General features: G+C 35.3%; 1 pseudogene across 1 annotated transcript; it reads right to left on the reverse strand.

The window, feature by feature from the left end:
• Positions 1-7,680: 7,680 nt before the first annotated feature.
• On the reverse strand, positions 7,681-8,343 carry LOC105518867 (annotated as a pseudogene). Its single transcript, XR_001002891.1, has one exon. The product of XR_001002891.1 is annotated as a PCNA-interacting partner pseudogene (transcript).
• Positions 8,344-11,992: the final 3,649 nt, after the last annotated feature.

An 11,992-nucleotide genomic window follows, 5' to 3' on the forward strand; every position in this document is an offset into this window, starting at 1 on the left:
GTTAATTTTGTGTTTTTAGTAGAGACTGGGTTTCTCCATGTTGGTCAGACTGGTCTCGAACTCCTGACCTTAGATGATCTGCTCACCTCGACCTCCCAAAGTGCTAGGATTACAGGTGTGAGCCACCGTGCCCTGCCCATAGTTTGTTATTAAACAGAAATTAAAAATGCAACCCAGAGGGATTTGAATTTTTCCCTTAAACACCACAACTAATTTATGACAGAGTCAGGATCAGTATTCAGATTTTTTGACAGTAAGGTCTGTGTTTTTTCCAACTCAGTAGGTAGTTTATTATTTGAGTTTTTGACATTACTGGCTTTTTGCAAGCTATTATAATGAATTTTCACTAGTTTTGCAAGATATATTTTCTTGAGTCATATCTGGCTTTGCCACCTAATTAACCTTTAACAATATTCGATAATTTTAAGTAAGAGAAAGATGTTCTTACTGCAGACAAGGATCCAAAAAAAGGGTCTTTAAAGGTCAGACTCTTGTTGTGAATCCAGAATCTGTGTATAAATAGATTTTTAAAGTAATGGAGTGAACAGTGATCCCAAACAAGCTAGATTCAAATTCATATTTATTCAAAAACTTTTACCGCGACTTTGATAAGTAAAAGTGTCCATACATTTACCAATTAGTGGCTATCAACTGGGGAAAGCATTTCAAAGAAACTTTAAAATCTTAAATATTTTTTAAAAGTCTGTAGAAGGGCCTCTTTAAGCATTCTGATCAGGAATAATTCTAATCATCTAAGTTATAATTAATATGTGTATTTCCCAAGAGAATAGAATTGATAAAGGCTTCCCTCTTTTTAATTTTTCTTCTTAAATTTTCATAGCAATATATTGACAGATAGTAATAGAACTTCCACTTCACCTTCAATTTGAAAGCCTTAACTTTCAAATTGATATGAGCAAAAGTGTTGATTATTCATTTATTGTTCATTATCATCTCAAAGTATTCTTGTATGCTATCATTCATTTAAAAACTGAGGAAAGAACAATTGCAATGCTGTGTTAAGATATTTTGAGGGAGAAATGCCCTCTGATAATTTTATTGTGCATCTTGATGGTTTTGGTCTATTGAAACCATCTTCCATTATTTCAAACAAAATTATAACATCATCTATAATTGGAAGTGCTCTTACTCTCGCTCCACATTTTACATCTTGATTAGGAGTTTAAAGAACAGGGTCTGATTATGGTGGTAACATCCAGCCATCTGCAAGTCAAAGGAAAATCCATTCTAAATTGTAAGTAGTGTAGGAAAGTCCAAAGAAGATCTAGGTTTTTCCCATACTGGATCTCAGTGCTCTTTTTTCACTCCAAATAATTTCTTATAAATTTTTATGATCTCTGGATTCTTTTCATTTGCAGATGCCTTATTGGGTGATTCAACACAAGTATGTTGATACTTTGGGAGGTTTGGAGAATTAGTCATTTCAGATGAGACAGTCAGTTCTAGGTAGGGTGACCAACTGGTCCCAGTTTGCTCAAGAGTGTCTTGATTTTTTTAAACCTGAAAGTCTTGCATCATGGAAACTCACTAAGTCCCTGGGGAACTCGGATGTTTGGTCACCCTACTTTGAGGTGGCAGGAGCTCATTTTTAAATGAAATGTCTAGCATGCTTAGTAAAATTAGAATAGAATTTTGTTAAGGCTGTGTTTCTGATGACTCACTTTACAAATATACAGTTGACCCTGGAATAATACTGCATGGGTTCAATTTTATGTGAATTTTCTTCTGCCTTTATCACCCTTGAGACAGCAAGACAAACCCCTCCTCTTCCTATTCAGCCTCTTCAACATGAAGATGACGACGATGAAGACGTGATGATTTTTCACTTAATAATCAGTAGTAAATGTGATATATTTCTCTTCCTTATGATTTTCCTCATAATATTTTCTCTAGCTTACTTTATTGTAAGAAAACAGTATATAATACAACATATAAAATATGTGTTAGTCTACTGTTATGTTATCAGTATGGCTTCTGGTCAACAGTAAGCTATTGATAGTTAAGCTTTTAGGGAACCAAAAGTTATAGGATGCTTTTTGACTGTGTTGGAGGTTGGCACTCTCAGCCTCCATGGTATTGGAACATGAGTTAACCGTACTTAGCAACTATGTGAATGAATGGATCTTTCCCCAAAATATCACCTTTCCCCTTCTGACTACCCAAAGATTATGGATACTTCCTTTGTTACACAATGGTTCATTCCTTGCTGATATATAAACATTTCAAAACATTTCACTTCAGGCTGCTTATCTTTATTCACTAGAATGAATGATGTCCAGGTGCTTCCTTAGGGATAATTGGTAGGAAATATTGGGTTCTATGAAAATATAGCACTGAAGTCCAAATTTATCTCTATTTCCAGTTCATGAATTAGTTGCATGCATTCAAGCAAACAACTGCTTAGAAGATTGAAATTTCACATTTTGATTAAAATGTCTTACTTCTTAAACAATTTAATAAAACTTTAATGTTATCAGCTTTTTCTGTAGAACCACAGTACTATTTTAAATTCTTACTCATAATTACCAGGATACATTAAAGTAAAATTTATATTCTTGGTAAAATATCAGACTATTGTATGATTAAATTATAGGTGTTGGCTGGGTGTGGGGACTCACGTCTATAATCCTAGCATTTTGGGAGGCTGACGGGAGTGGATTGCTTGAGCTCAGGAGTTTGAGACCAGCCTGGGAAACATGGTAAAACTCTGTCTCTATAAAAAATACAAAAAGTACCTGGGTGTGGTGGCTCATGCCTGTAATCTCAGCGATTTGGGAGGCTGAGCCCGGAGAATCAGGTTCCTGTGAGTCATGATCATGTTACTGCACTCTATCCTGGGTGACAGAGTGAGACTTTGTCTTAAAAAAAAAATTACAATTGTTTGTGTCTACTGTCTTCACTGCTTATTTTAGTTTAACCACTACTTTCTAATTTATTTAATGATATATCACTTAATTATAGTTTGTTCTCAAATTAAGATTTTCTTTTAAATGCTAGCATAACTTATTGACACATGTATAAAGATCTGAGCACTAATACAAAGTAGAAGGCTAGAAAGTCTAACAATGGCATGTTAATGATTGTTGATGCTATTCATGGCATTGAACTCTCAGGAATAGGATTGGTACCACAGGTTTCTGCAAATTTCTGTACTTCTTAGTCTCCTTTTCCCTTCCTACTTTTATTTCTATTTTTTATTAGCAGGTAGTGTGAATCTCTGTCCCTGTTGAAATGCATATTCATTTTCTTGTTAGTACATAGGAAACAGTGACTGCTGTTATAGAAAAGTATTATTTTGATTTTGCATGCTTTCTGTTCTGTCATAATCACCTATTCCCAGCTTTGCTTTGAAATTACGGATAATTCAAGTGAGCTTACTAATCAGATTTCTAGTTTCTGGCTCACTTCCTTGACTTTCCTCATAAGCATATTCTATACCCTCATTCCTCTGTTCAAGTCTCCAGGCACTTATCTGCCTCATCTCTGGCACATCCTTGCCTAGTCCCAGCCAAGGACACTGCTTCCTGCGTTACAGAGAAAGCAGACCCTTTCAGGCATACATTGCCTTGAATATCAGCCTCTCCTTTCACAAATTGATGCCTATTTACATTGTTTCTTCCTTATCGTTTCAGATTTTAAAAATGCTACCTCACCAGTCCCATCTCTTGAATTTCTCTGAGCAGGACTTTGTGGTTTATTTCTGCACCTTTAGGGTCCGTCCTTATACTCAGGGCATGTTAGGTAGTCAGTAATTTAATGGAATGAATGAGTGAACACCAGGCAGTGTTAACGGAATACTAGACATGAACAATCAATAGTAAAATGAAGATTAAAATTTATTTTGACTTCTAATCAGATATATTAAAGTAGTTCTTAAACAGAGTGTTGTAGGTACTTAAATCAAATGAGCAAATTGTATTTGATATTGAAATCATAATTCCACAAACAACTATCTGTCCCCAGGTACCCTCTGATCTCAAGTAAATGGGATTTCTATGCCTTCAAATCAATTACAGAGAGATTTAGGGCATTGTTTTATTTTTTACAGGACTAAGATTAATTTATGAAAATGTGGTTTAGAGATACTTTCAAATGTGATTGATGATTTTGATTTCCACTGGTATTGCTATGAAATCACATGGAATTAAATTGGTCACATTAAATTACCTAACATTTGTGTATGCATAATAATGTTTTAAAAATTGAATCATGTTTCCTGTGTTTAGAAAGGGAATTCTTAAGATGTATTTAAAATTTATTCAACTGATGCTAGTGAACTAGAAAATTTTCTGCATTACATTGTTTTTCAAGATGAAAATAGCTTCACTAAATTATGTTATAAAATAATGTGTTTATAAAAAATCATATGCATTCATAAATGAATTGTATAATTCAGAAAAGTGATTATGAGTAACCATAGATGATCACTATTACTGTTTCTGTATATAGTCTAACACATTTTTGAATATGTTTTACAAAAGTGGATTCATACTATTTTGTAAATTTCATTTTATTAAAACAATGTGCTATGAGCAGCTTTCCATGCTAATAAGGGTAATTCCACATCCTCACTTTTAATGGCTCCAAAGCATTCAATTGGTGAAAGCACACACACAAAAAATTCAACCGATTTCTTATGATTGGATCATAAAGTTTTAAAGATTATGCCACTAATCTAAAAATGCTGTGTAAAATATCAAAATGCATTTATTTTTCTACACATTTGATTATTTTATTAGGATAAATACCTAAAAGTAGAATTGCACATTCAAAGGACATGCACATTTTTAAGGATCTATATCTATGTGAGGTGTGTGTGTGTGTGTGTGTGTGTGTGTGTAGCCCAAGTATGGTGATTTCATCCAGCTGATTGGTCAAGTCAAAGAATGACATATCATGTATTTTAGGCCAATGAACATAAGGGAAGTTGGCTGGGACATCTTAAAATTGTTTTTTCACTATGAAAACTATTTATGAACTAGAACTTTTCTTTGGTCTCTAGTCGCCAGTGTTGATGTCTGAAACTATGATAACTTTAGGTTCATGTGGAAGCCAGCCAGCGAGAAAAGACATACTCTCCAAGAATGGCACAGTAATAAGGTTGGCAAGATCCTGATGATGGCAATAAGCCAGTGAATCCACCAATCCTCGACTCACCTTGCCTCCGTAGTTTTGTTATTTATTTAATTTATCATTTTATCATAAATTTATTATCATAAGGCAGAATTCTCAAAATGAGAATATGAGGCATTCTTGAGACCCTTTTAGAAAGTCAATGAATTCAAAACTATTTTCAAATTATTCTATGAAAATATTTGTCCTTTTCTCTCTCATTCTTCAGCTTACACAGTGCAGTTTTTCAGAGGCTAGGTGATATGTAATTTGACAACAGATTGAATACAGAAGCAGATATGAGAATCCGGCTGTTTTCTATAAACCAGACATTAAAAGATTAGTAAAAATGTAAAATGATTCCATTTTTCTCGTTGATGTTTTGGAAAAATTTTTGAAGAATGGATTATTTATGTTAACATGTGATGGATTTATTTTGTTATTTTAAAATGAATTAGGTTCATGAGGAAGCCTTATATGTTCTTAAAAATGTATTATTTTTATTTCTGGTATAGTAAATACTAATAGAAAAAATCCAAATAAACAAAAGGTTTTAGAAACCTCAAACATTTTTAAGAATGTGTGGGGGCCTGGCACGGTGGCTCACGCCTGTAATCCCAGCACTTTGGGAAGCCGAGGCGGGCGGATCACGAGGTCAGAAGCTGGAGACCATCCTGGCTAACATGGTGAAATCCCGTCTATACTATAATACAAAAAATTAGCCGGGCATGGTGGCGGGCGCCTGTAGTCCCAGCTACTCGGGAGGCTGAAGCAAGAGAATGGCGTGAACCCGGGAGGCGGAGCTTGCAGTGAGGCGAGGTCACGCCACTGCACTTCAGCCTGGGCGACAGAGTGAGACTCCCATCTTAAAAAAAAAAAAAAAAAAGGAAAAGAATTTGTGGGATTGTCTTGGTTTGTTTAGGCTACCATAACAAAATACCGTAAGCTAGGTTGCTATGAACAACAGAATTCATCTCACAGTTCTGGAGTCTGAGAAGTTCAAGGTCAAACCTTTGTCAAATTTGGAACCACTTTCTGGTTCATAGATGGCACTTTCCTGCTGTGTCTTCACATGGTGGAAGGGGCAAGGTAGTTCTCTGGGTTCCCTTTTAAAAGGTCATTAATCCCATTCATTCGGGCTCTACCCTCCTGACCTAATCAATTCTCAGAGGCCCCATCTCCAAATACACATTGGAGATCAGGTTTCAACCTATGAATTTTAGGGGGACATAAACATTCAGACTACAGCAGGGATCCTGAGACCAAAGTTTTTGAGAACCACTGACCTAAACCAATGTCATTTCATTGTCTTCTGGCAGTGAATAAGATAACATTGTTGTTGTTTTTAACAATAAACAATGTTATTATTTGACAATAAATAATAATTATTTTTGAGCGAGGCAGTGGTGGTAAGGCCAATCTAACACTTTTGCCAGAATGATGTTAGAATTTTAATTTATCCTTAAAGGATATTAACTAGCTCAGAAATGTTTCCATGGTGTAAAATGACTAAGCATATTTTTCTCTGTCTTTTCTTCATGGTTTCCCATTAATTTTGTATGAGATACAGAGATCCCTTTCATCTACAAACGTTTCTTTTTTCCTTTCAAAGTTTTCTCTTTTTTCTTTTAACTTGCTGCCTGTCACCTTTTATTGACTCTTGGGTCTTTCTCTACATTTTCTCTTCTCTTTTCTCATATCATTGTTTTCCTCTGCTCTGTTTTCATCTTCATTCTGGGAAAATTGCTTGTCTGGTCTCTACAATATTGATTACATTTAAAACAGCATCAATTCTGCTTCAGTTTAGTTTGCCATTCCTACAATTTGTTTTTAGTATTCTGGAAATATTTCTTTATCCTTTTCATCTATTTAATCGTGCTATCTTGTTTTCTTTCCTATCCTTTGGATTTTTTTTTTTTTCTTGTAAGGACAATTTATTGTGGTATTCTGTGGAGGAAATCAACTTCTAATGGATTGTTCAGTGCCATTGTTACTTTTTTTTTTTTAACAGCATTTTTACTCTAGATCCCTATTTTCTTTTTTTTTTTTTGTGATAGCTGTACATAAGAGTGTTTTAATCAAAGATGTACATTTTATGTTCCAAGGTACATTTTAAGAAAGACAAATCCTGTGAAATGTCAGTAATTTAGGGGAAAGTTCCACGGTCAAATAAATTAGGAAACAACAGATTAAATAACAAGCTTAATTGGCTACAAGCAGATTTCTTTATGGCAGGACTTCCTCAGAGCTCTTATAGACAATCATGGACTATGTATAACGAATAAGGGTATATACTACTTCTAAACATTTTGCCCTTGGAAATATTTATTCAAAGAACATTTAACAGAAACGTTTTGACATTGGAAACATTTATTCACAGAGAATTTATCAGGGCCAGCACTATACAGAACATATGTAAGGAAACACTGCTTTAGAGAAATTCTCCTTTACCAAACTTGAAGGATATGGTAAAAAATTAAAATACCATGGATTTTCAAATACAGAGGTAGAACATAAATTAACCACTTAAAAGTTGTTTCATCCTAGTTACAAGCATATTAGGATACATGGATCCACTGTGCAAGGAGTCTTAATTTTGAACATGTCACACATCCATACCAAAAAGATAGACATTTGTTTCTCTCGAGCAGCATGTTTCAAATCAGTGAAGGCTTCTCTTCCTAGTCCTCTATCAGGAATATTGAGAATATGAGCCACAGCCAGGTCATTCTTTGAATTTACTAGCAGGTTTAAATATGAAAAGATGATTTTCCTTGCTAGCAGCTGCACAGGGCATATTGTGTTATTATTTTCACAATTAGAAGTCAAAATCCTACATTTTTTATAAACATCGATCAGATCTAACATATTACTATTCTCCAAGAAATCATCATAAATCTTCTTAATGTCCTCATAATGGTCAGTCACTTCCATATTTTCAACAGGTAAGTTCAATTTCTCATGGAGTAAGTATTTCCATGTCAATAAAACATCACTGAGAGAAACTGTAAATTCTCCACTGTGCTGTTTGTGGTTCTCTGCCATAGAAAGCTGCAATGCCAAGAGCATGGAGTCTGCACCACATAGCGTAGTTCTCTCAGAGTTACAAAGAGCACGCCAGTTCTTTCGAAACTCTTTAATCATATCCAGGACAGACTTCTGATTAAGCACAGCCATTATCTGGTTAGGCGTAGACCCGAAGACGTACGCTTGACTAGATCCCTATTTTCTTAACATGCCCCATTTTCATCTTACTGTCATGAAACAAAGAAAAATCCTTACAGATTTGTGTCTGAGAGATCAAGGAGCTTGCGCATACTTGGCTTCTTTTCTCCTGAGAGTGTGATTTTTATCTACTTCTCAGTCTATAGCTGGAACTGTGGGGAGGCTGGTGCACTTACCTTTACTGCTAATGAAACCACCATAACATTTACTTCTGCCCTGAATAGTGGTCCTCTTTTATCTCCATAGTGTAGTCCTCTGGAACTCGAACTCTGGGAAGCATCCTCTATTCTAGAACATTCTAGAAACATTCCCTGTGGTCAGTGACACCCCTACACCTAAGCATTTCACCTTTAGGGGTGACTGCAACACTGTTATTTTTCTTTTGCTTTCTACTCCAAACTTTGGAGGAAACCTTAGTACTCTGTTGACAATACAGTTTGTGACTATAGCATGCCTTATTATTTCCTTGACGTTTTCCTGCAGAAATCACCTTTAATACCAAAGTACCCTCCTCAATGGTATCACATTACCAAGACGTTTTAATTTCTTGGAGAAATATTTATCCCTGAATGATATCAATATTGAAATTGTTTAGGCTTCATTACTTTCATGATGCCCATCTTTAAGTGTATAAAATTACAAAAAAAAAAAAAAATCCTAAGTGAATAGGCAAGAAAGTAGCAACTTTTACTGCTAATAAGGTTAGCACTGGAAAGTTATAGCACTAATTTTTTTGTCCTGCCCAAGTCTCTTTCTAGGTGTATTTATTGATTTACATGTATTATTTTTAGATCTTCACATGATTCAATCTGAATAATCGATGTTCAAATAATTTTAATTCAGTAAGGTAGCTAATTAAAACTTATGTTTTAAACACAAGCCTTAAAGGTTAAGAACGATATCACTTTTTGTGGTCAAAATAATGATTTGACTTCAGTACAAAAACTAATTTCATTGCTGACAACTGTTTGTTTTTTTCTAGGAAAATTTCTCCTTACTATATTAATATGGAATAAGATTAGTTCAGAGAAAAGTGTTAGTGTGGAAGATCTTTTGAAAGATGTCTTAATGGCACCGTCGACTTCTGGATAAAGAAGAGAGTGAATTTCAAAGAATAATTGGTAGGCTCTAGTATGCTAGTATTAGAGTGTCCTTGGGGCACTCTTTTTTTTCACCTTGTTTTCTTTCTAAAGAGGCACAAAATATCCAGTAAATTAAAGATTACCTTTTATTCTTTAATTTGCTGGATATTTTACCCACTGTGTGGATTGTTACATGGTAAGAAATGTAGAAGATGCAAAAAAAAAAAAATAATGTAAAGCTTGTTCAGTTTGGAAGTTTGATCAGTTATTATCATATCTAGCATTTCTAGTGCACATTCATGGTCATTCTACTGGTGGTGTTATATTGCATGTGCAGAATCTCTGCAAACTGAATCAGCTTCAACAACTCCCTGATGAACTCTTAGTGAAAAGAGTCAGACTCCATGACCCACAGACCCCCAAAGACATACTCCAGGACTCAAGTTTTAAATGTGAAATGTGTGTTTGCAGCAAAAATTCAGTGCCAACTTGTTAAATGTTGAGAAAAGACTTTTACATCAAACCTTTATTAAAGTGATATCTCAGTTAGAAGTGAATGTGTAGGACTATAGGGAATTTAGGATAATACCATCCATCACCTCAAGCATTTATCATTTCTTTGTGTTAAGAACATTCCAGTTCTACCCTCTTAGTATTTTTAAATATTCAATAAATTATGGTTGACTACAGTCACCCCATTGTGCTATCAAATAGCAAATCTTATTCATTCTATCTAACTATATTTTTACACTCATTAACCATCCCCACTGTTCCCCTGCTCCTGGGTACCCTTCCCAGCCTCTGGTAGCCATCATGCTAATCTGTATCTACATGAGTTCAGTTGTTTTAATTTTTAGCTCCCCCATATCAATGAGAACATGCAAAACTTGTCTGTGTGCCTGGCTGATTTTACTCAACTTAATGTCCTTGAGTTCCATCCATGTTGTTGCAAATGAGAGAATTTGATTCTTTTGTATGGTTGAATATTCTATTGTGCATATGTGCCACGTTTTCTTTATCCATTCATCTGTTGATGGACAATTAGGCTACTGTAGATCATTAACTTTTGAAAAACAATATTTAAATAAACACCAATGAGGCTTAAAAATCAATTTAATTTTAGTTTCTTACTTTTGAACTAACTCAAGCTATTTTTTTGAAATTTAAATTTACTAACGCTTTATTTAACTAAAATACCCTAAAATTTTCCTGAAGTTGGGGATTATCTTTCTTTTTAATGTAAAAATGATGTCTCACTCTGGTATAAATATAAGAAATTCAGTGTCCTTTCAACTACTGTTGGACAGTTTCAGAGGTTGCTTTCACATCATGTTTGTGGCTTGTCAAGCTGAAAGTTGTATTCCCAGGTGCTCTTGTTCTCCCTGGTAGCATCTGGCCATCTCATTGCTATATCTTCCTGGTGATCTCGTCTTCTCTGGACTCCTCTCCCTGTCCCCGTATGGTCATAACTACCTTTCTTTAAACCCTAAGGTTACATTAATGTAAGACCACCATGAAATTAGTGGATGATTAGTCTTTACTGACTACCAGAGGGTGGTAAGGGGCAAGCCATTATACTATTGAATGGGAAAATCAGTAAAATTAGATATCAGACACCATTGTTTCTGAAATCCAACAGCTGAACTTATCGCAGAAAGACCATTAATTTAATCTGTCTCCACCCCCTTGGCCAAGGGCCTCCTTCTGGTCGCTGGGGCAGGCCCTCATTCAGAGCTGCCCTTTTCTGTTTCATCTACTGGCTTCTTTCAGTGCCCAGGACTCCTGACCCTCCAGCCCACTCACAGGAAGATGCCAAATCATTTTTACAAGTGATTTCAAATGAACAGCTTGAGTACAAAAGGATACTCTTCCCCTTTTCTTTAAACTTCATCCTACAGAGCGGTTTAGCCATCTCTGTTCTCACTTCTGCATTCCAGGTTCGGCTGCAGGCCCTGCTTTCGATAGCCGCAGTGCCTGTTCCCTGGGAAACCCTCTCTGTCCTCTGAATGCAGAAATGGTAGCTGTCAGCACGTGCACGTGCGCACACACGTGCATATTCTCCATTTGGATTCACGTCACTTGTTACATTTTGTGGACTATGGGCTTTCAGTACGCTACATGCTTTCATATTATTTAACCATCCTCTTATAAGTGTTATGCATTGAAAACAGATTAATAAAGAAAAATCATTAACAGTTTGGAAAGTTTGAGCATCTTTACCGATAATAAACCTCTTACACGTGAGAGCCCAGAACTAATTTTGCTCAGTCTGATGCCAAGCCTGTGCCCTGCTGCTATACTAAACTGTATCTCATGATTTTTTTCCTATGGAATGGTGAAAAGGCAGAGTAACACCCAATAAAGTACAATGTCACAGGCATTGAATGTTCTTAATAAATAAAACAATTGTGACTTTGTTTTCAAAATGTCTGTATGAAGTTATAGAAATACATGGTTGGAATTTCTACCCACGTATAGGAACATTTTTGTTTCAAAGGATGTTGAAATCTGATATCTGTCACATCTGTGATCCAGAAGTCCCTAAGTCCTGA

Source organism: Colobus angolensis, unplaced genomic scaffold, assembly GCF_000951035.1.
Source record: "Colobus angolensis palliatus isolate OR3802 unplaced genomic scaffold, Cang.pa_1.0 Scaffold33, whole genome shotgun sequence".
NCBI classification, from domain to species: domain Eukaryota; kingdom Metazoa; phylum Chordata; class Mammalia; order Primates; family Cercopithecidae; genus Colobus; species Colobus angolensis.